The 21,747-nt window shown below is 42.2% G+C and overlaps 1 pseudogene; it reads left to right on the top strand.

Moving 5' to 3' along the window:
• The first annotated feature begins 412 nt into the window (after positions 1-412).
• On the top strand, positions 413-794 carry LOC148774447 (ATP synthase F(0) complex subunit k, mitochondrial pseudogene; annotated as a pseudogene).
• Positions 795-21,747: the final 20,953 nt, after the last annotated feature.

Here is a 21,747-nt window from a genome sequence, read left to right as displayed (position 1 = left end):
ACTTAGAGAAAGAATCATGAAGATTTATTCCACCCAAGAAAGTAAACCTTGAGTAACCACCATCATTTTTCTAAGGCAGCAGGAGTCACTTTCACCATATCAGTACCAACTGCTTGGCTGCACAACCAGTGATCCTGGCTAAAGCTCTAACTTCTGAAAAATTTTCCTTGTCTCAACGTCCCTGGTCATTAATTCCTCCTTTTAAGAGCTGGTCAGGCTATAGTCAAACAGGGTCATTCACCTTCTGTGGTGTTTGGGGCTCTTATGCCCTCTTGCCCTTGCTTCAGTGACCTCATCCTTTATTTTCTGGGTCAGGGGAAAAACTTGCAACAATGCTTTTAATTTTACTTATTTTTAAAAATATTCATTTATCTTAACATAATACAAATTTATTATCATGTAAATCTGGAGGTCAGAAGTCCAAGAATGGATCGAGGGGCAGCGGCGTACGGTGAAGGACACAGGCCATGGAGTTTGAACCCCTGGAAAGATTGAAATCATGGCAGGTCCAGAAGCTGATGCCCAGTTCCATTTCACTGTTATCAAAAAATATTTCAACTCTTACACTCTCACAGGGAGAATGAATTGTGTGCTGGCCACATATGGAAGTATTGCTTTGATAGTCTTATACTTCAAGTTAAGGTCTAAAAAAACTCCAGCTGTGAAAGCAACATAAACAGATTCTGAACTGTACATTATCTGTTAAGTTCCCATGCGTGAAGAAGCTAATGTCAACTCATCATGTGATACTCAATTTGTACAATAAATTATGAATCTGGAAAAAAAAAAAAGAAGTCCAAGAATGGGTCTTTGTGGCTAAAAATCAATGTTTTGGCAGAGCTCTATTTATTCTGCACTCTTGGGGAGCATCTGTTTCCTTGACTTTTCCAGCTTCTAGAGGCTGCCTGCCTTTCTTGGCTTGTGGTCCCTTCCTCCACCTGGAAAGCATATCACTCCAACATCTGACTCCAGCTTCACACCTCTTCTCTGTTCTGACCCTACCACCTCTCTAAGGACTCCTGTGTTTACCTTGGGCTCAACTGGTTAATCCAGAATAATCTATCCAAGATCCTTGATTTAATAACATCTGCAAAGTCTCTTTTACCATGGACCATAGACTGAATGTCTGTGTCCCTTCCCCAAATTCATAGGTTTTTATTTATTTTTGGCTGTGTGGCTTGTGAGATCTTAGGTCCCTCAGTTCAGTTCAGTCGCTCAGTCGTGTCCGACTCTTTGCGACCCCATGAATCACAGCACGCCAGGCCTCCCTGTCCATCACCAATTCCCGGAGTTCACTCAAACTCATGTCCATCGAGTCGGTGATGCCATCCAGCCATCTTATTCTCTGTCGTCCCCTTCTCCTCCCGCCCCCAATCCTTCCCAGCATCAGAGTCTTTTCCAGTGAGTCAACTCGTCGCATGAGGTGGCCAAAGTATTGGAGTTTCAGCTTTAGCATCAGTCCTTCCAATGAACACCCAGGATTGATCTCCTTTAGAATGGACTAGTTGGTCCCTCACTGGGGATCAAACTGAGGCCCTGGCAGTCCTACCCCTGAACTGGCCAGGGAATTCCCTTTCATTCTGCTTTCAAATAAGTATATTGAATTTTTAAAGCTAGTTAATATAGAATTAGGTAAGTATATAAAATTATTTTATACTTAGGAGTCTCTAGAATAGACTACTGTTTCAAATGCAATAGAAACTGCAAATGTTTCTATAAAACAAGGACAAATCACCAAAAGAAATGGGGTAGGTGAGCTGAAAGACAGTAGTACTCTCCATCTTTAGACTGGAAATTTGCTGCTTAATAGTAAGGGGAATAATACAAGTTACTTTAAACAATATCTTTACCTGAATGTCTCAAAGCCACCCAATATCCAAGGTCAGTGGATGTCAGCATTTTATATAACTGAGTGAACAATGCCTAAAAAGAGATTTCCTGTGTTCAAGGTATGCAGATGTCACAATCAATTTGTTGCATCACCGCTCTTTGTAAATGAGCTCATGTGTTTTCAGTGATCTTTTACCCACAGACGTGAAGAAATGGAGGAATAAAAGGTGAGATGGGGGCTAGATAGAGTCTGAGACAATGAAGATGAACAACCAACAACAGCATCCAGGTCAGAGTGCCTACGCCTGACCTAGTAATGGTAGAAAAGGAGTCCTGAATTCTAGTCCTGTCCTCTCAGCTGAAAACTTGCAACAAGTTTCACAAGAAACAAGATGTTTCACAAGAAACATCTGCCTAATTCCTCAGTGGTGGGGACATTCCTGGTGGTCCAGTGACTAAGGCTCCCGCTCCCAATGCAGGGGACCCAGATTTGACCCCAGTCAGGAAACTAGATCCCATTTGCCGCAACTAACAGTTCACGTGCTACAACTCAAGGACCCACATGTTGCAATGAGGATCAAAGATCCCCAGTGCTGAAACTAAGACTCGACACAGCCAACTAAATAAATTAATTAGTTTAGAAAAATTCTCAGCAGTCATTTCTTTACCTGAAAAATATCAGTAACAATGACATACTTGACCTCGGGACACGCTTCACATTTCGTCTGGAGTTCTAAAGTTGACCTGTTAACAAACCATGAAATGGGTGCTGATGAGTGGATATAGAAGCAAAAAACTGCAGAATTCAATGAGTTCTTAACAGGCAGCAGGAAAGTTGGCTACAGCTCACGTGGGGAGGACAGGAAGTGCTACCAAATTCCATCTACCTACATCAGAAAGTAAAGATTCGCAAGGATGAAATTTGATAGATGACCAGGAATGTATAATGCTCTGGATTAACAAATTTATAATTAGCTGCAATTTGAAGATGTGGATTTGAGAGCCAGACACAGGCCTGGGCTTGGCCATTTGGGGTTTGGTGGATCCAAGTTCCCACCCTTGGAAGTTCTGTCTGCCTTTCCTGGCCGGTTGCCCTGAACCACTCTCAGCTGTGGCAGGAAGCTGGCAATGCTTACTCAGATACCCTTAACTGGTAAGTGAGTCTGCAATTCTAGAAAGCCATAAGTAATAAACATATAGATGGTGAGAAAGAGTTTTAATACAAAGTGTGTAAAATCTAGTGTGAAAAACCATATAACTGTTGTGCTTCTTTTGAGAGGCTTTATTCAGTTTTCAGTGGTTTCAACCATTTCAGATAATCTGATTTACTAGACAATTTAAAATCTAATTTTAATCGTGATCCTTAGGAAGATTTAACTAATTTAAGTGTGCTGTCAACATTCAAATGCTGAAGAGTTCTGATTTTCTAAAGGTATATGTTTGATTTTTAACAACTAGAAATGCTTTAAAAATTTTACCTTACTGAATGTATATTTTGATTTACTGGATTTGTAAGAGTTATCTAAATACTTAGCAAGATTCTATTGTTAGATTTGTAAGGCTCTCTTGTAAATGTTTGCAAAATTCTGCCTTAAGGAAAAAGCTTAACTTTCCTACATAAACTGTACAGAAGAGTAAGTTCTTTATAGAATAATGCCAGCCTATGAATGCAGAAGGAATGATAGCCCTGGAAAAAGTATTCTGCAAGCCCTAATAAATTATTCTGGGCAATGATCATTAGTTGCCAAAAATCATCAGGTAAAAAGCTGAGGGGCTGTCTTAACAAGGGATGCATCCAACTGACTATGGTGAGAAATAGCTTTAATATAAACGGTAACATAAGTATGAACCCCTGCGTCATTTCTCACACCACAAAGAAGAGAAACAACTAGATCTTATGTGTCTCCTGATAGAAGTACCCAACACTAAATTGAATGTATTCTTGCCAAAAACCCAAGCCTGAATGTGGTAACTTTAGATTATGGTTATCAAACTTAGCTAATAAAAATACAAGGTGATAAAATATTGCACAAGTGAGCACTTTTACACTAGAAAATATTTAGTTATGGGTAAAGCGTCTGCCTGAAATGCAGGAGATCCGGGTTTGATCCCTGGGTCGGGAAGATACCCTGGAGAAGGAAACAGCAACCCCTTCCAGTATTCTTGCCTAGAGAATCCCATGGACGGAGGAGCCTGGTAAGCTACAGTCCACAGGGTTGCAAAGAGTCGGACATGACTGAGCGGCTTCACTTTCCTGTATTTTATCCGGAAACCCTACTCTAAATCTAACTGCCAGCTCACAAGAAATAGAATGAAAATAGGCAAAATCTAGAATGTAGAAAACTTTCTAGGACATATGTCCTCTACAGATAATTTACAAAGAGACAATACTTCATTTGATGATTGGAAGAAAAAACAATTTGTTCTTTGACAGAAAAATTGCAAGGATGAAAAAGGAAGGAAACCTATATATCCTATCAGATTAAAAGAGACTTAAGAGACATGGCAATACAATAAAGTGTTTGGATCCTGATTTGAATAACCATCTGTGACAAAATTTAGGAAATTTGAAAACTAACTGAATATTTAGGAATCAGTGTTAAAAGTTTTAAGTAACATGGCTGGCTTACACAAGAGAATTTTTATCTTTTAAAGATACATACAGAAGAGTTATTGATGAAACAATACGATGACTGAGATTGGCTTCAAAACAATCCTGTGGCAAGGTGGGAGGGGTAGGTTGTCAAGAACAGAGATAAAAATGGGATAGGTGGGTGTTAACAATTGTGAAAGCTGGTGAGGAGTATGTGAGAGTTCATTATACTATCCTACTTTTGTAAATATTTAAAAAATTTTAAAACATTTTAAAAGGGAGGTATTTAAGAAAAACGGAGGCATGAACATGTAACAAACAGAATATTAATTATGATCCAATAAAATATAAATTTGCATGCATTCATAATAAAATGTTGCCAGTGTAGGTTCATTTTTTTTAATAAATGTGTCACTCTGGTGGGGGCCATTGGTAATGGAGGAGACTTCTATGTACGTGTGGCAAAGGAGGCATATGAGAACTTTCTGTACATCCCACTCAGCTATGCTGTGAACTGGAGACTAAAAATAGTCTCTTTTTTAAAAAGTGAGGTTCCCTTTGATTATCACTGCCAGTCTTGGTCTCCCTGCTATTTCAAGGTAACCGTAGTTATTGGTTTAACATGTGTTCTTCCAGAAAGTTCTCTATGCATTTATAGATATATACACATAACACAGAAAGTGCATAGCATCCAAATGTGTTTTTGTTTGTCTTGTGTTCCTTTATTACTGTCATCTGATTATTATATGACCCTTGATTAAAGGTTAAGGGATCATTAAGATACTGACGGAAAACATTTTGCTCTGTGACCCTTTTATATACCATTAGTTTAAAAAAAAAAACTCTTGAGAATAAGAAAAGCTATGAAATTAAAAGACGCTTACTCCTTGGAAGGAAAGTTATGACCATCCTAGATAGCATATTAAAAAGCAGAGACATTACTTTGTCAACAAAAGTCCATCTAGTCAAGGCTATGGTTTTTCCAGTGGTCATGTATGGATGTGAGAGTTGGACTGTGAAGAAAGCTGATCACCGAAGAATTGATGCTTTTGAACTGTGGTGCTGGAGAAGACTCTTGAGAGTCCCTTGGACTGAAAGGAGATCCAACCAGTCCATTGTAGAGGAGATCAATCCTGGGTGATCACTGGAAGGACGGATGCTAAAGCTGAAACTCCAATATTTTGGCCACCTCATGCGACGACTTGACTCACTGGAAAAGACTCTGATGCTGGGAAAGATTGGGGCAGGAGGAGAAGGGGACGACAGAATGAGATGACTGGATGGCATCACCGACTCTGTGGACATGAGTTTGAGTGAACTCTGGGAGTTGGTGATGGACAGGGAGGCCTGGCGTGCTGTGATTCATGGGGTCGCAAAGAGTCGGACACGACTAAGCGACTGAACTGAACTGAACCAAGTTGCTAAGGATTTGATTGAGTAGATAAAAACTTGGTTACTTTGAAAGTGGCATTAGGAACTTTCTTGCAAGTCCAGTGGTTAAGATTCCACACTTCAAATGCAGGGGACATAGGTTCAACCTTTTTTCAGGGAACTAAGATTCCACATGCTGCACAGCGTACCCAAGAAAAGGATGCTGGGTGGGTGGGGTGGCAGGCATCAGTCTGACAAAATTTATTGTAATTGTGAGTGAGAGAGAGGAAAACAGTTTCTTACAGCCAAAGTTTGGTCTGACTTGATCGAGGTCTTGTTGTTCTCTTGGTGAACACAGACAATGTCACATTAACACTAGACAGGGCCACTCTGCAACCATGTAGAGCAAGACAAAAACAAGATCAGCTGGGAATCGTGTCTGAACACAAATAAAACCTGAACACCATTCAAGCCCCAAAATACCAATCATCACCCTCTCCCAGCCAATATGAGTGATGGCTGCTTCTCTACCAAGTATAGCCTCACTCTGGCCTCTCCTCCCTCTCATTAAGTTTTATTAATGTATCAAATCATAGAATTACCCGTGCTTTTGACAGGAACGAAACATCCATCCAAGAGCAAACCTCCACTTCCATGAACTCACATCAAACTCACCTAACACAAGTGCAAATCCTGTAAGAGGATCCTTGGAGCAGCCTCTCACCAAGACACCCCAGGACCCAGGGGGTAAGAAGTCTCCCTCTCTGCAACAGAAAATAATCCCAACGTGTTCACCTACAAGTGTAGTTTTGACGATCTTCAGCTGAACAGTATAGATAGGGGTTTTCTTTAAAATTTAAAACCAGATATAAGACAAATAAGCTATTGTTGTTTAGCGCTAAGTCATGTCTGACTCTTTGGGACCCCAAGTGATCCCCATAGCCTGCCAGGCTCCTCTGTCCATGGGGTTTCCCAGGCAGGAATACTGAAGTAGGTTGCCATGCTCTTCTCTATAGGATCTTCCCAACCCAAGGACTGAACCTGCGTCCCCTGCAATGGCAGGTGGATTCTTCACCACTGAGCCACCAGAGAAACCCCAAGACAAACAAATACCAGGGATGTAATGTAAACATGAAAAAGAGTCAGACCCAGCTGAGCAACTGAACTGAACTGAAGGTTATACGTGTAACTTAAGAGAGTAAATCCTGAGTTCTCATTACAAGAAAAAATATTTTTTCCTATTATTTGATTCTGTATCTAAATGAGATGACACTCAACTTACCGTGATGATAATTTCATGATGTATGTAAGTCAAATCATTAGGCTGGTCACCTTAAACATATAGAGTGCTATATGTCAATTATATCTCAATATAAAGCTAGGGAAAAAAAAACACCTTTAAAAACAATGGCTCCTGGGACTTCCCTGGTGGTCCAGTGGCTAAGACTCCACACTTCCAATGCAGGGGGCACGGGTTCAGTCCCTGGTTGGGGAGCCGAATCCCACATGTCACAACTAAAGATCCTATATACTGCAACTAAGGTCTGAAAGAAAGAGTCATTCGCTCCATTGTGTCCGACTCTGCGACCCCATGAACTGTAACCCATCAGGCTCCTCTCTTCATGGAATTCTCCAGGCAAGAATACTGGACTAGGTTGCCATTTCATACTCTAGGGACTCTTCCCAACCCACGGTTTGAACCCAAGTCTCCTTCATTGCAGGCAGATTCTTTACCATCTGAGCCACCAAGGAAGTCCAACTAAGGTGGTGCAGCCAAATAGATAAAAATAAATATATTTTTAAAAGAATCACAACTTAAAAACATTTTGTTATTAAAAAAAATAAAAACTATGGATCCTGCCCCCAAATACATACTTGTAGGTCACCCCTCACTAATGACTGCTTCCCACAGTGAGTGGATTTAGTGGTTGCCCCTCCAATCTCTATTTCCCCTTGCTTTTGGTAACCACTGCTAATCGCTCTTTTAGGTAAATGCCCCCACTCAGCTTAGGTGGCGCAGCAGTAAAGAATCTGCCTGCCGATGTAGGAGACTCAAGAGATGTGGGTTTGATCCCTGGGTTGGGAAGATCCCCTGGAGGAGGAAATGGCAACCCACTCCAGTATTCTTGCCTAGAGAATCCCATGAACAGAGGAGCCTGATGGGCTACAGTCCATGGGGACACAAAGTCAGGCACGAGTGAGCGAGCACGCACACCCACCCAGCTTACCTGCTCAACCCCTATCCCCATCCTCTCTCAGGGCCAGGGAGCCTGCGGGGCCACTGCCAAGCACTTCCCCAAGGCTGGAGGCCCAAGTCTTCACTACACACTGCAGCCCAAAGGCAGAGGGACTGGGGTGGGAAGTGGAACTGTAGACCACGATTTTAAATGTGTATATGTGCTTTTTTTGGTTTGTTTTACAAAATTAGAATACTGCAATAAATATAAGCTCTTGATCATGTCTTTTATACTTAACATATTATCATTATTGGCTCCAAATTGCTTCAAACCTCTTGAATTCAAATTTCAGCTAGCCTGTTTGAGAGCAAATCTCTTTCCTCTTTCTCTTTATGATTGCCTTTCGAGACTATTTGGGATGAAGAGTCAAGTTTTCTTCAGCAGCATGATTATTTTAAGAATTGTAACATACATGATGCCAAAGTTCTCTAGGGAAGGACTTTCAAAATCTGACTTTAGTTGTCACTGCCTATTAACAAAGTTATTAACCTTCAAATTAATTACTTCAGGCCAATTACTGAGAACAAACTGATATTGCATCTGAAACATGAAACACACCCATAGAATTTACCAAGTAATAAATCTGCTCAATAGAACGCTTGCAATGTACGCACCTATTCTTTGGGTGTGTACCTTTCTGAGCCGTGTAAACATTTTCCCCCAGATATAGCAATCTTGTTTAAAACAAAATTGAGGAACTGGAGTTGTTTGCTCCCAAATGTCTCCAATACACAAAATTCTTCTCAGTCAAGCATGGAGCTGCCAACGAAAACTTCTCTTTTTATTTTTAAAAAAGTTGCTCATTTAGTTTTTGACAGGGAAGCTTTATAATATTTAACTTGTTTTTTGGTACATTAAAAAGTCAAAGTAACATAAAAAATCAAACAGTCCAGAAAACTAAAAATATAAAGTAAAATTATTTTCCATTCCAAGCCACTCCTGGCCTATTCTCCAGAGAACATTCCTTCTAATAGTGTGTCCTTCCAGATGGGAGGAAAGGATAGTGAGCTTGGGACAGACATGTACACACTGCTATATTTACAACAGACAGCCAGTAAGGACCTGCTGTATAGCACATGGAACTCTTCCCAGTTATGTGGCAGCCTGCATGGGAGGGGAGTTTGGGGGAGAATGCTGCTGCTGCTGCTAAGTCGCTTCAGTCCTGTCCAATTCTTTCTGACCCTATGGACAGTAGCCCACCAGGATCCTCTGTTCATGGGATTCTCCAGGCGAGAATACTGGAGAGGGTTGCCATGCCGTCCTCCAGGGGATCTTCCTGACCCAGGGATTGAACCCACATCTCTTATGTCACCTGCATTGCCAGGCGGGTTCTTTACCATTAACACCACCTGGGAATGGATAAACATATAAGTATGACTGAGTCCCTTTGCCGTTTACCTGAAACTACCACAACATTGTTACTCTGCTATACTCCAATACAAAATAAAAAGTTTAAAAAGAGAGAAAGGAGAAATATGGATCTCATAATCTCAACATACAGGTCTCAGTTCAGTCACTCAGTCCTGTCTGATTCTTTGCGACCCCACGAACTGCAGCACGCCAGGCCTCTCCGTCCATCACCAACTCCCGGAATCATCCAAACCCATGTCCATTGAGTTGGTGATGCCATCCAACCATCTCATCCTCTGTCGTCCCATTCTCCTCCTGCCTTCAATCTTTCCCAGGATCGGGGTCTTTTCAAATGTGTCAGCTCTTTGCATCAGGTGGCTAAAGTACTGGAGTTTCAGCTTCAACATCAGTCCTTCCAATGAACACTCAGGACTGATCTCCTTTAGGATGGACTGGTTGGATCTCCTTGCAGTCCAAGGGACTCTCAAGAGTCTTCTCCAACACCAAAGTTCAAAAGCATCAATTCTTCAGTGCTCAGCTTTCTTTATACTCCAACTCTCACATCCATACATGACCACTGGAAAAAACATAGACGGACCTTTGTTGGCAAAGTAATGTCTCTGCTTTTTAATATGCTGTCTAGGTTGATCATAGTTTTTCTTCCAAGGAGCAAGTGTCTTTTAATTTCATGGCTGCAATCACCATCTACAGTGATTTTGGAGCCCGAAAAAATAAAGTCTGTCACAGTTTCCATTGTTTCCCCATCTATTTGCCATGAAGTGATGAGACCAGATGCCATGATCTTCATTTTCTGAATGTTGAGCTTTAAGCCAACTTTTTCACTCTTCTCTTTCACTTTCATCAAGAGGCTCTTTAGCTCTTCTTCACTTTCTGCCATAAGGGTGGTGTCATCTGCATATCTGAGGTTACTGATATTTCTCCCAGCAATCCTGATTCCAGCTTGTGCTTCTTCCAGCCCAGTGTTCCTCATGATGTACTCTGCATATAAGTTAAATAAGCAGAGTGACAATATACAGCCTTGACGTACTCCTTTTCCTATTTGGAACCAGTCTGTAGTTCCATGTCCAGTTCTAACTGTTATTTCCTGACCTGCATACAGGTTTCTCAAGAGGCAGGTCAGGTGGTCTGGTATTCCCATCTCTTTCAGAATTTTCCACAGTTTATTGTGATCCACACAGTCAAAGGCTTTGGCATAGTCAATGAAGCAGAAATAGATGTTTTTCTGGAACTCTCTGGCTTTTTTGATGATCCAGCGGATGTTGGCAATTTGATCTCTGGTTCCTCTGCCTTTTCTAAAACCTGCTTGAACATCTGGAAGGTCACAGTTCATGTATTGCTGAAGCCTGGCTTGGAGAATTTTGAGCATGACTTTACTAGCGTGTGAGATGAGTGCAATTGTGCGGTAGTTTGAGCATTCTTTGGCATTGCCTTTCTTTGGGATTGGAATGAACACTGACCATTTCCAGTCCTGTGGCCACTCCTGAGTTTTCCAATTTGCTGGCATATTGAGTGCAGCACTTTTATAGCATCATCTTTCAGGATTTGAAATAGCTCAACTGGAATTCCATCACCTCCACTAGCTTTGTTCGTAGTGATGCTTCCTAAGGCCCACTTGACTTCACACTCCAGGATGTCTGGCTCTAGGTGAGTGATCACACCATCTTGATTCTCTGGGTTGTGAAGATCTTTTTTGTACAGTTCTTCTGTGTATTCTTACCACATCTTCTTTATATCTTCTGCTTCTGTTAGGTCCATACCATTTCTGTCCTTTATTGAGCCCATCTTCGCATGAAATGTTCCCTTGGTATCTCTAATTTTCTTGAAGAGATCTCTAGTCTTTACCATTCTATTGTTTTCCTCTATTTCTTTGCATTTATCACTGAGTAAGGCTTTCTTATCTCTCCTTGCTATTCTTTGGAACTCTGCATTCAAATGGGTATATCTTTCCACAGGAATGGAGGCTGCAGGAGTGGCCAAGAGGAGCTACTGCACATCCAAGGTCAGGAGCAGTGGCTGAGCTTTGCTGGAGCAGCCGTGAAGAGATACCCCACATCCAAGGTAAGAGAAACCCAAGTAAGATGGTAGGTACTGAGAGAGGGCATCAGAAGGCAGACAGACTGAAACCACAGACAACTAGTCAATCTGATCACATGGACCACAGCCTTGTCTAACTCAGTGAAACTAAGCCATGCCGTGTGGGGCCACCCAAGACAGACAGGTCACGGTGGAGAGGTCTGACAGAATGTGGTCCACTGGAGAAGGGAATGGCAAACCACTTCAGTATTCTTGCCTTGAGAACCCCATGAACTGTATGAAAAGGCAAAAAGATAGGACACAGAAAGATGAACTCCCCATGTCAGTAGGTGCCCAATATGCTACTGGAGATCAGTAGAGAAATAACTCCAGAAACAATGAAGGGATGGAGCCAAAACAACACCCAGTTGTGGATATGACTGGTGATGGAAGCAAGGTCCGATGCTGTAAAGAGCAATATTGCATAGGAACCTGGAATGTTAGGTCTATGAATCCAGGCAAATTGGAAGTGGTCAAACAGGAGATGGCAAGAGTGAACATAGACATTCTAGGAATCAGCAAACTAAGATGGACTGGAATGGGTGAATTTAACTCAGATGATCATTATATCTACTACTGTGGGCAGGAATCCCTTAGAAGAAATGGAGTAGCCATCACAGTCAACAAAAGAATCCGAAATGCAGTACTTGGATGCAATCTCAAAAACGACAGAATGATCTCTGTTCATTTCCAAGCCAAACCATGCAATATCACAGTAATCCAAGCCTATGCCCCAACCAGTAACACTGAAGAAGCTGAATTTGAATGGTTCTATGAAGACATAAAAGACCTTCTATAACTGACACCCAAAAAAGATGTCCTTTTCATTATAGGGGACTGGAATGCAAAAATAGGAAGTCAAGAAACACTTGGAGTAACAGGCAAATTTGGCCTTGGAATACGGAATGAAGCAGGGCAAAGGCTAATAGAGTTTTGCCAAGAGAATGCACTGGTCCTAGCAAACACTCTCTTTCAACAACACAAGAGAAGACTCTACACATGGACATCACCAGATGGTCAATACTGAAATCAGATTGATTGTATTCTTTGTAGCCAAAGATGGAGAAGCTCTAGACAGTCAGCAAAAACAAGACCGGGAGCTGACTGTGGCTCAGATCATGAACTCCTTATTGCCAAATTCAGACTTAAATTGAAGAAAGTGGGGAAAATCACTAGCCCATTCAGGTATGACCTAAATCAATCCCTTATGATTATACAGTGGAAGTGAGAAATAGATTTAAGGAACTAGATCTGATAGACAGAGTGCCTGATGAACTATGGACGGAGGCTCGTGACATTGTACAGGACATAGGGATCAAGACCATCCCCAAGAAAAAGAGATGCAAAAAAGCAAAATGGCTGTCTGAGGAGACCTTACAAATAGCTGTGAAAAGAAGAGAAGCAAAAAGCAAAGGAGAAAAGGAAAGATATACCCATTTTTCAAGTGGTAGCATAACATTACACTGTATGAACACATCATAATTTAATCAGTCCCCTATTGATGAGTATTTCCGTTCTGTTCCGTTCAGTCGCTCAGTCGTGTCCGACTCTTTGCGACCCCATGGACTGTAGCCTACCAGGCATCTCCGTCCATGGGATTCTCCAGGCAAGAATACTGGAGTGGGTTACCATTTCCTTCTCCAGGGGATCTTCCCAACTCAGGGATCGAACCCGGGTCTCCCGCATTGGAGGCAGACGCTTTAACCTCTGAGCCACCAGGGAAGCCCATTGATGAGTTTTTAGGTTGTCTAATTTCTTTCCACTATAATAAATAATGTGAAAATAAACATTCTCATACAAGCATTTTTGTGCATTTGTGTAATTGGAGCTGTGGAATAAATTCCTAAAAATGAAATTGAGTCTAAGGGTTGGGGAGCAAACAGTTTGAAAGCTACTGACCAATTGTTTTCTAATAAGGTTGCACCAATTACCACTCCCATTCACGTTATATAATGCGGTATGCTCTCTCACATGCTAGCCAACATTGGTTTTTTTTCAACGTTTTTATCTTGGCCAGTATGATAGGTGGAAAAATATTTCCTGTGTGTTTGTGCATATGCCAGCTCACCACGAGTGCATGGTTCTGCCATTTCTGAACACAGTGACTCAGTTAAATAAAATTAAGGGAGTCATAGGGATGGATGCTATTTCAAAAATTTATCCTTATTTCTAAGAGTGATTAACTGGCTTTGCAGCCTATACTGGAAAGACAGTGCTTGGGAGTTCCTTTCTGACTACTCTTTTATTTTTCAATGTGTTTATTTTTTATTTTACTTTTTGGCCATGCCACATAACTTGCAGGATATTAGTTCCCCAACCAGGGATTGAACTTGCCCCTTCAGCAAGGAGTCCTAACTACTGGACCACTAGAGAATTCTCTTCTGATGACTCTTTGATCTTAAAATGTCATACTAAGAATTGAGGGAACTATCAAGATTACTTAAGGAATTAATTCAATTATTTAGAAATGTCAGCACATGTCATTTGAAACCATGAAAATGATGACAATGTGTATTGTATGTGCATGTAAAACAGGCAGTCTTAAGAAGAGGCTAGTAGAAAAGGGAGTACATCTTCAAACTGTGTCTTACATCTTATGAGTAGTTTTGGAGGAAAGTTATTACTCCCGCTAAGAGAAAGGAAATTACTCCCGCTAATTTCGGAGAAGGCAATGGCAAGCCACTCCAGTACTGTTGCCTAGAAAATCCCATGGATGGAGGAGCCTGGTAGGCTGCAGTCCGTGGGGTCGCTAAGGGTCGGACACGACTGAGCGACTTCACTTTCACTTTTCACTTTCCACTTTCACACATTGGAGAAGGAAATGGCAACCCACTCCAGTGTTCTTGCCTGGAGAATCCCAGGGACGGGGGAGCCTGGTGGGCTTCCGTCTATGGGGTCACACAGAGTCGGACACGACTGAAGTGACTTAGCAGTAGCAAGAGAAATTTAAAATTCCTTACTTCAGTTCGGTTCAGTTCAGTTCAGTCGCTCAGTCGTGTCCGACTCTTTGCAACCCCATGAATCACAGCATGCCAGGCCTCCCTGTCCATCACCAACTCCCAGAGTTCACTCAAACTCATGTCCATCGAGTCGGTGATGCCATCCAGCCATCTCATTCTCTGTCGTCCCCTTCTCCTCCCGCCCCCAATCCTTCCCAGCATCAGAGTCTTTTCCAGTGAGTCAACTTGTCGCATGAGGTGGCCAAAGTACTGGAGTTTCAGCTTTAGCATCAGTCCTTCCAATGAACACCCAGGACTGATCTCCTTTAGAATGGACTGGTTGGATCTCCTTGCAGTCCAAGGGACTCTCAAGAGTCTTCTCCAGCACCACATTCCTTACTTAAATCATTTAAATAACTTTTATTTTTTTTAATAATTAATTTATTTTTTATTGGAGGCAAATTATTTTACAATATTATATTGGTTGGTTTTGCCATACATTGACATGAATTCACCCCGGGTTTACATAAGTTCCCCCTCCTGAACCCCCCTCCCACCTCCCTCCTCCCTTTATCCTCCCCTGGGTCATCCCCGCATGCCAGCATCCTATAACATGCATTGACCCTGAACTAGTGATTCGTTTCACATATGACAACATACATGTTTCAGTGCCATTCTCCCAAATCATCCCACCCTCACCCTCTCCCACAGAGTCCCAAAGACTGTTCTATACATCTGTGTCTCTTTTGCTGTCTCGTATACAGGGTTATCATTTGTATCTTTCTAAATTCCATATATATGCGTTAGTATACTGTATTGGTGTTTTTCTTTCTGGCTTACTTCACTCTGTATAATAGGCTCCAGTTTCATCCACCTCATTAGAACTGATTCAAATGTATTCTTTTTAATGGCTGAATAATACTCCATTGTGTATATGTACCAAAGCTTTCTTATCCATTCGTCTGCAGATGGACATCTAGGTTGCTTCCATGTCCTGGCTATTATAAACAGTGCTGCAATGAACATTGGAGTACATGTGTCTCTTTCAATTCTGGTTTCCTCGGTGTGTATGCCCAGGAGTGCAATTGCTGGATCGTATGGCAGTTCTATTTCCAGTTTTTTGAGGAATCTCCACACTGTTCTCCATAGTGGCTGTACTAGTTTGCATTCCCACCAACAGTGTAAGAGGGTTCCTTTCTCTCCACATCCTCTCCAGCATTTATTGCATGTAGACTTTTGGATAGCAGCCATTCTGACTGGTGTGAAATGGTATCTCATTATGGTTTTGATTTGCATCTCTCTGATTATGAGGGATGTTGAGCATTTTTTCATGTGTTTGTTAGCCATGTTCATGTCTTCTTTGGAGAAATGTCTGTTTAGTTCTTTGGCCCATTTTTTGATTGGGTCATTTATTTTTCTGGAATTGAGCTGCAGGAGCTGCTTGTATATTTTGGAGATTAATCCTTTATCCGTTGCTTCATTTGCTATTATTTTCTCCCATTCTGAAGGCTGTCTTTTCACCTTACTTATAGTTTCCTTTGCTGTGCAGAAGCTTTTGATTTTAATTAGGTCCCATTTGTTTATTTTTGCTTTTATTTCCAATATTCTGGGAGGTGGGTCTTGGAAGATCCTGCTGTGATTTATGTCGGAGAGTGTTTTGCCTACGTTCTCCTCTAGGAGTTTTATAGTTTCTGGTCTTACATTTAGCTCTCTAATCCATTTTGAATTTATTTTTGTGTATGGTGTTAGGAAGTGTTCTAGTTTCATTCTTTTACAGGTGGCTGACCAGTTTTCCCAGCACCATTTGTAAATAACTTTTATTTTAGATCATAATTTTTTTTTCTTTTTTGTGGTTACAAAGCACGTGGGATCTTAATTCCCTGACTAGAGACTGAGCCCATATCTCCCACACTGGAAATGCGGAGTGTTAACCAGTGGATGGCCAGGGAAGATCCTAAATAACCTCTCCATTTTAGAAGAGACTTAGACTTACAGAAAAATTGCAAAGTTACTACAGATGGTTCCCATACACCCCACACAGTTTGCTTATTTGCTAACACCACACATTAATATGGTACGTTTGTCACACACTGATTGAGACATTATTATCAACTAAAGTTCATACTTTACTCAGATCTCCTTAGTTTTTCCCAAGTGTCCTTTTTCTGTTTCGATACCCAGAATACCCAGAATACCAAGTCACAGTTACATTTAGCCATCATCTCTCCTTGGGCTTCTCTGGGCTATGACAGTTTTTCAGTTTCCTTGTGTTTGATGACCTTGACGATTTTGAGGAGTCCTGGCCAGGTATTTCATGGGACGCTCCTCAGCTGGGATCTGTCTGATGTTCTTCTCATAACGAGACTGAGATCATAGATTTGGGAGAGGACGGCCACACAGGTACAACTCCACACATTATCATGTCACACTGTCAACACGGCTCATCACTGTTGCTGTGGACCTTGATCATCTGACTGAGTGAAATACATTTATTAACTTTCTGTGTTGATATAAACAAGGCTATAGAATATAACGAATTGAGTCCTGAGAGTTTCAAAATAAACTGTGGTGGGGAGGCTGATTATTAGGGAGCCAGGGGTTCCCTGGTAGCTTAGATAGTAATGAATCCGCCTGCAACGTGAGAGACCTGGGTTCGATTCCTGGGTCGGGAAGATCCCCTGGAGGAGGAATGGCTACGCACTCCAGTATTCTCGCCTGTAGAATCCCCATGGACAGAGAAGCCAGGTGGGCTACAGTCCACAGGGTTCCCAACAGTCGACCACAACTGAGTGACTAAGCACACACAGCACATGAGTCCCCTAGTTCTTCAGGAGATCCTGCCAGGGGAGCAGAGAGAACTCTATGCCAGAGTGTAATGAACTCTGAATCAATACTGGAAGTTTAGAAACACATTGTTCAAAGTAATCCCATTGGGGTAAGTACTGCTACTCATACTCTATGAGCAAGAAGCTGAGGCACAGCGCCAAGGATACAGGAAAGCTGAGATGAAAGCCACGCAGTCTGGCCACAGGGCCCAGGCTCTTACCACTGTGTATCATCTCACCAAATCCATTCTAACTTGGATTTCCCAGATTACTAGTGAGACACTAGGCATCTTTCCTTGGGTATACGGGCTACTGGACTCCAAGACCTCACTGGGGACAGGTGATACAAACAAGAAGCCATGAGGAACAGATTCCAGGTAAGACCCCAGAGCCAGAGCTGGTAGAGATCTGGAAGGATGGCATCCCACGCCCAGAGTGGGGGGCCCACTGGAGCCAGCAGCTGGGATCATCTCAGGGTATAATTTAAGCGTGACCCTAGGCAAGGATCACCAGATTCAGCAAACAAAAATAAAAGATTCACTCATCTCACACGCTAGTAAAGTCATGCTCGAAATTCTCCAAGCCAGGCTTCAGCAGTATGTGAACCGTGAACTCCCAGATGTTCAAGCAGGTTTCAGAAAAGGCAGAGGCACAGAGATCAAATTGCCAACATCCGCTGGATCATGGAGAAAGCAAGAGAGTTCCAGAAAAACATCTATTTCTGCTTCATTGACTATGCCAAAGCCTTTGACTGTGTGGATGACAATAAACTGTGGAAAATTCTGAAAGAGATGGGAATACCAGACCACCTGACCTGCCTCTTGAGAAACCTGTATGCAGGTCAGGAAGCAACAGTCAGAACTGGACATGGAACTACAGACTGGTTCCAAATAGGAAAAGGAGTACGTCAAGGCTGTATATTGTCACCCTGCTTGTTTAACTTATATGCAGAGTACATCATGAGGAACACTGGGCTGGAAGAAGCACAAGCTGGAATCAAGATTGCTGGGAGAAATATCAATAACCTCAGATATGCAGATGACACTACCCTTATGGCAGAAAGTGAAGAGGAACTCAAAAGCCTCTTGATGAAAGTGAAAGAGGAGAGGGAAAAGGTTGGCTTGAAGCTCAACATTCAGAAAACGAAGATCATGGCATCTGGTCCCATCACTTCATGGGAAATAGATGGAAAAACAGTGGAAACCGTGTCAGACTTTATTTTTTTGGGCTCCAAAATCACTGCAGATGCTGATTGCAGCCATGAAATTAAAAGACGCTTACTCCTTGGAAGGAAAGTTATGACCAACCTTGATAATATATTAAAAAGCAGAGACATTACTTTGCCAACAAAGTTCCGTCTAGTCAAGGCTATGGTTTTTCCCGTGGTCATGTATGGATGTGAGAGTTGGACTGTGAAGAAAGCTGATCACCGAAGAATTGATGCTTTTGAACTGTGGTGTTGGAGAAGACTCTGGAGAGTCCCTTGTACCGCAAGGAGATCCAACCAGTCCATTCTAAGGGAGATCGATCCTGGGTGTTCATTGGAAGGACTGATGCTAAAGTTGAAACTGCAATACTTTGGCCACCTCATGCGACGAGTTGACCCACTGGAAAAGACTCTGATGCTGGGAAAGGTTGGGGGCGGGAGGAGAAGGGGACGACCGAGAATGAGATGGCTGGATGGCATCACCAACTCTGTGGACATGAGTTCGGGAGTTGGTGATGGACAGGGAGGCCTGGCGTGCTGTGATTCATGGGGTCGCGGAGAGTCAGACACGACTGAGCGACTGAACTGAACTTAAATTTGAACCTCTGATGAACAACTTGTATGTTCCAAGTGAAGTTCAAATTCACCTGGGCATCTGTATTTTAACACTCCCCCTGGCTGCACAGCCCCCAAGCCCGAATTCCAGCCCTCTTAGAGTCACTGATCACTTCCAGTTGTGGTAGAGTCAGCTGTGACTGAATCAAAACCCCTTACACTGTGACTCTACTGACATGGGAAGATAAATGGAAGCTCGAGAAGGCTGAGGGGTTCAAGAAAAAATAATTGAGAGAGAAGACAATTCTTTGTGTAAGGGAACAGTCCAATATGCTTCATATGCAAAGTATGTTTCTAGAGAATTTCACTGAAATTGTCTTCATAAAGCAAATCATAACTCTCGTTTGCTTCACGTATTTCTGTTATGAGCCTCTTCTGTTAAGGAGAGGCTGTGATGAGTTGAGAGAGTAGCATTGAAACATAGTGAAATTAGATAGACAGTGGAAATTTGCTGTTTGATGCAGGGAACTCAAATCAGGCGCTCTGTGACAATCTAGAGGGCTGGGATGAGGTGGGAAGGCGGTTCAACAGGGAGGGGACATGGGTATACTTATGGCTGATTCATGTTGATGTGTGGCAGAAACCAACATAATATTGTAAAGCAATCATTCTCCCATTAAAAATAATTTTTTTTTAAAGCTACGGTGGGGGAACACAGGTCTTGAGATTCACAGCCGCCATTCCCGCCACTCCAAATTTCTAACCCAGGAAACCCTCATTACAGTAAGCATAGTGCACACTACATGTAAGATCATGAAACAGAAGGAATCACATCTCAAGAACAAGTGTGCTTCTACAGAAGGTGGCACGGTGTCTGAAACCGAACAGATACTTGTGAACTGGATGGATGGAAAAACAGAATCAGTCCTTTAAAAAAATTTGTTATCTAAGTATTAATGTATTGAGAGGTAATGAGCATTTGCCAACCCAAAGTTGATCTTTGAGTGAAAGAAAGGACATATTGAGGCAGGTAGAGAGAGAGCCATGATGTGTGAGAAACATTCATGGTCGAGGAGGTGACGGGCAGGACTTCAAATAGCTGTTCTTTTCCAATGGCATAAGTCTGTTCAGTCCCTGGGTTGATGAATCTAGATGAATGGAGCAAATCTTTCTTTCACAACTGGAGAAATAGGTATAGTCTGGTTTAACCTTTATCCACAAAACTCATATAGAAAGTCTTAGGAAGCGATCAGATTCACCAAATATGGGTCTCTGCTGCCACCTAGTGTTAATTTCTCAGCTTTAAAAAGGTAAAAACAGGAAGCTCTGTACTCAGGAAACTCTGTACTCAAAAAATTTCACCTGGAGCTCCTTTGATTATTTCTATTTCAGGATTTCCAACTCTATCAAAGCCTTTTGTGGGTAAAAAAAAGAGTATATCCTCTATTTGTATTGCAAAAATACTTAAACTCTGTTGCATCTCATGTGTCCAAACCGTTTACAGAAGGAAAACCATTTGATAATGAAACAGATTGGCCCAAGCCTCTTAAAGCCAGCAATCTTTTGCTGGGGATCGTTTTCTGGATACCAATGTTAGATACCTTTTCTCCCTTTCTTTCATTTCTGAACTCTATTAGGAAAAGAAGAAAAAAAGAGAGAGACAGTTTTGGGGTGCTCCCATCAGCGATTCTAAATTAAGTGATATCTGGCCCCAGGCCTTTAAAGTAGGGTTAGTCTCAGCTTGGGCACAGAAGTATTTAGCAGGGAGGGTGACTTGGTGGCAGCCAAACTTTCAATCTTCTGAAAGCACAGAGTGTGCGCTTTCCTGCGTGGGAATCCACAGCCAAGAGACCAAAGAGCTGAGCTCAGTGAGGAAAGAGACATCACTCCTAATTGTCTTCTCATCCTTTATAGTGTACCTGGGTAGCCAAATAAAGGTAGGACTAAGAGGTTGTTATGTGGGACTTCCCTGGTGGTCCAGTGGCTAAGACTTCATGCTCCCAATGTAAGGGACTGGGATTCGATCTCTGGTCAGGGAACTAGATCCCACATGTTGCAACTAAGCCCGAGTACAGCCAAACAAGTCTTTTAAAAAATAATTAAAAAGAGGGAGATTGTTAAAAGAGTTACATTAAGGTAGTGTTAGTCGCTCAGTCATGTCTGACTCTCCGCGACCGCATGGACTATAGCCTGTCAGGTTCCGGGATCCATGGGATTCTCCAGGCAAGAATACTGGAATGGGTTGCCATTTCCTTCTCCCAGGATGTTAATGTAAGAATATTTTTTTATGATAGAAGGAAAAGTGGGATACTCCTGTCTGTACTTTTCTTGCCTTTTTTCTGTTAGTCCAGTCTGAATGAATTTATCCATGGGCTTTCCCATACACGACTTCCCAAACACTAACAGGCATCTCCGCCCTGGTGGCAGCACTGGGGATTTCTGCTGTCTGGTTTAGGAGTCTCCCAGGATACAGTTCAGTTCAGTGCAGTTCAGTCACTCAGTCGTGTCCGACTCTTTGCAACTCCATGAACCGAAGCATGCCAGGCCTCCCTGTCCATCACCAACTCCTGGAGTTTACCCAAACTCATGTCCCTTGTGTCGGTGATGCCATCCAACCATCTCATTCTCTGCCGTCCCCTTCTCCTCCCGCCTTCAATCTTTCCCAGCATCAGGGTCTTCTCAAATGAGTCAGTCCTTTGCATCAGGTGGCCAAAGTATTGGAGTTTCAGCTTCAACATCAGTCCTT

This window comes from Moschus berezovskii, chromosome 22 (genome assembly GCF_049115385.1).
Source record: "Moschus berezovskii isolate FMDL1 chromosome 22, NW_MosBer_1.0, whole genome shotgun sequence".
Taxonomy (NCBI): Eukaryota; Metazoa; Chordata; class Mammalia; order Artiodactyla; family Moschidae; genus Moschus; species Moschus berezovskii.
Note: the sequence above shows the minus strand (reverse complement) of the source record. Positions and strands in the feature narration are given on the sequence as shown.